At 33.5% G+C, this 3,069-nt stretch overlaps 2 long non-coding RNA genes across 2 annotated transcripts; one reads left to right on the top strand and one right to left on the bottom strand.

Annotated features, from left to right (window-relative positions):
• Positions 1–220: 220 nt before the first annotated feature.
• Positions 221–2,564, bottom strand: LOC104787397 (uncharacterized). The gene is made up of 3 exons (XR_767922.2): positions 1,940–2,564; positions 865–928; positions 221–470 (listed from the first exon to the last, which is right to left on the bottom strand). It is a non-coding gene; the product is annotated as an uncharacterized LOC104787397 (long non-coding RNA).
• Positions 889–2,592, top strand: LOC147944322 (uncharacterized). The gene is made up of 3 exons (XR_015557493.1): positions 889–1,026; positions 1,108–1,200; positions 1,276–2,592. It is a non-coding gene; the product is annotated as an uncharacterized LOC147944322 (long non-coding RNA).
• Positions 2,593–3,069: the final 477 nt, after the last annotated feature.

Below are 3,069 nucleotides of genomic sequence, written 5' to 3' on the forward strand. Positions count from 1 at the left end.
AAATGTTTGTTCTATATAAGAAATATACAATAAATTAATACTATATTTTAAAGGTTATACACGCTAATCTATACTATTAATTGTGAAGCACACTTAGAGATAAAAAAACAATAAAAACAGTATGCCATGAAATGCCCCTACGAAATAAAAAAGCAAAGAACAAAGAAAAAAAGTTTTGAGGGCAAAGAAGTAATCTGTTTAAGCATAAACACGCGGATCCAAAGAGAACTGAAATAATTTTATTCGGATCTTTGGTATTCTACATTCATGTCCAAACAAGTCAGTTCTCGCAAACCTCTGAGTATAATTTAATGTAAACAGATCAGAACAAAATACCAACCATATAATATTCGTTAGTCATCTAAACTCCAACAAATCAGGGATTCTAAACAATAAAGTTTTACACAACTATACCATTCACCACAAAAGTCGCCATAGTAACGAATTGCCATATCTGGTCGTCAATTATTCTGCACAAAACACGGCGAATCCAAACATCTTTCCTTCAATACCATTCAACTGTATTTGTTATAATCATCACCACAATCAATCATTTCCATATCGTGTAAATTAATTTGCTAAAATTATGTCAATGAAAACAATAAAGATTTTTTAAACTTATCATTCCTAATATCACTCATGTTTTACAAAAACTGTTCCTATTTTTGTTAACAATCATCCTCTACCGTATCTCTTCAAATAAATTATCTATATGAACATGAACTGAAAATCTGGAATTGATTTCCCGAATATTCTATCATTACCACAATCGCAACAACTCATAACCAATATTCCTATATAAGCAAGAGAATACGCCATACACTTTAAACACACATCAGACGTCGAAAGAGATCAGAAAATCACCTTAGTAGAACCTTCATACTTTCTTCACTTTGTTTACGGCTTCAGACGGAAATGGATGCACTTCCTGCAGTTCAAACCGTAAACAAAATCTGTCATTCATACTTGGAAGCAATACACCACTTACTCCAGAGAAACCATAGAAATGATTTTTTTGATGTTTCGGTAAGCTTATACTAATAGTTTGTTTTATTTATGATATTCGTTTTTCATTAGTTTATTAGTATGTTTATATGCAATTTGCAGGAACCATGATTCATGGCACTGTTAAAAACAACAACTCAGCATGTTTCAGATGATGTGATGATCAAAGAGACCAAGTGCGAATCACTTGATGAGGTCCTATTATATTTAAAGCTTTATCTTCTTATATAATCAAAATAAGTTCCTAATCACATCTTATATTCTTAACAGGTTACTGACCATGAAAATTTACCATAACCAATCAATAATATGATTGGCAAGACCTATCTTTACTTGGTGTGTGTGGAAAGAGAAATTTTGTGGGATGGTAAGGACTCCTACAAGGTTTCCAAGGTACTATTAAAGTATGGCCTTCTACCAAAAGAAGTCATTGATGATTCAGCTGAAATGATGAATCCAATAACATGGTGATCAGGTTCTAATATAATCTTATATTCTCTGGTGATATGGTCATTGTGGTAGAAGCAGTGGCGGACCTATGTAGAAAGAACTGACCCCCCTAATATAATAAAAAGAGGTTTTTTGCATGTAAATCAGTCAAGTATTTGTAGCACAATTGGTTTATTCCCCCTAGATTGACCCCCCTAACCATGGTTCGATTCTACCGTAGAAGCTACTGTGGTTTACATATAATTGAATTTTGTCTAATATCAGGTTTCTCTCGCCTTGACTTATTTACAAGAGACTAATGTGTCTACGCTTCTAATGGTGAGGCACCCGAACAATCATTCACCTCTAAGAAGTTGTATGTTCAACCAATAGCTTGGAGAATTCTGAAGAGGAATTTGGTTTTAAGGCTGCTACTCTTAACTTTGAAGATAAATAACAAAAAAAATCGAAAAAGGGTTGTGTATGCTCGGATTACAAGCAGTACTTTTGAGGACGAAAATGGTGGCGACAATGGTGGGAGCCTGAGACTTATCTTGAGAAGCACCAGATCCAGTCCGCATAAGAGGTGCCAGTAAAGGCTCGGAGTAGGAACTGTTGGATTATCACCTTTGATCAATCTTGTGCAAGAGAGTTAGTAAGAATAATCAATCTTTGATCGATCAATCATTGAAAGAAGAAGAAGCGAAGAGGAGGAACACGAAGAGAAGAACAAACCACACTTTGTCAACGAAGAAAGGAAGAGGCCAGATGGGCCAGAAACAAGTCAAGGCCCAATTATTATTGGGTTTCGTTTAGTTAAAACAAAAACAATGTCAATGTCTAAGTAGTAAGTGTTTTTACTTTAAATTGGTTAATACTAAAGTCTAAGGTACTACTATAGGCGTACTGCTATATATATTGCTGTAATGAACTTATCGATTAAGGAGAATGAGAGGTTAAGCAAGTGGCTGACCAAAATCCTTCAGGAACCAGGACTCGCCGGAGCTTCGTCGGATTTGCCAGAGTCTCTTTGTTGAGGTCGAAGTTTTCTACTTTACCAAAAATAAAAACTCATCGTCAAACGTTGTCATTTCATTTTAAAGACTTAAGAAAGAAAAAGAAAAAAAATTGTGATACCCGTTATTTGTTCTAACCCGTTTGTAATTGGGTTTAATACAAATTGTTGAAAACAGAAACCTACAGGTCCTACACTATAAAAGTTGGTATTCGTTTAATCAAGAAAGCACTAGATCATAAGGTTCATGTAATTTTAATCGTTTTAGGAACGAAATTAGATATATATGATGTTTCTAAATTTCACCTCATTTGTTTTTGAAGTAATTCATTTTACTGAGTTTATATACTTTCATAAATTTTTATGACAGATACGGGATGGGATGAGATGGGACGAGTATCCCGTTCCAAAATAGATAAAATAACTCAAACTAACACCGAATCCAAATTCGATTTAACACCCCTGATCAAACTGTTAAAAAGATTTGGATTAGTTTATAAAATATACATGTAACATCATTTGAAAATTTTATGTAAATAATCTTAATTTTGTCTTTTAAATATAACTCTGCATGTATCCACCGATCCAAATCTAGATATTTTTACGTTACATTTCTTTTC

This window comes from Camelina sativa, chromosome 5 (genome assembly GCF_030686135.1).
Source record: "Camelina sativa cultivar CO46 ecotype springtype chromosome 5, ASM3068613v1".
NCBI classification, from domain to species: domain Eukaryota; kingdom Viridiplantae; phylum Streptophyta; class Magnoliopsida; order Brassicales; family Brassicaceae; genus Camelina; species Camelina sativa.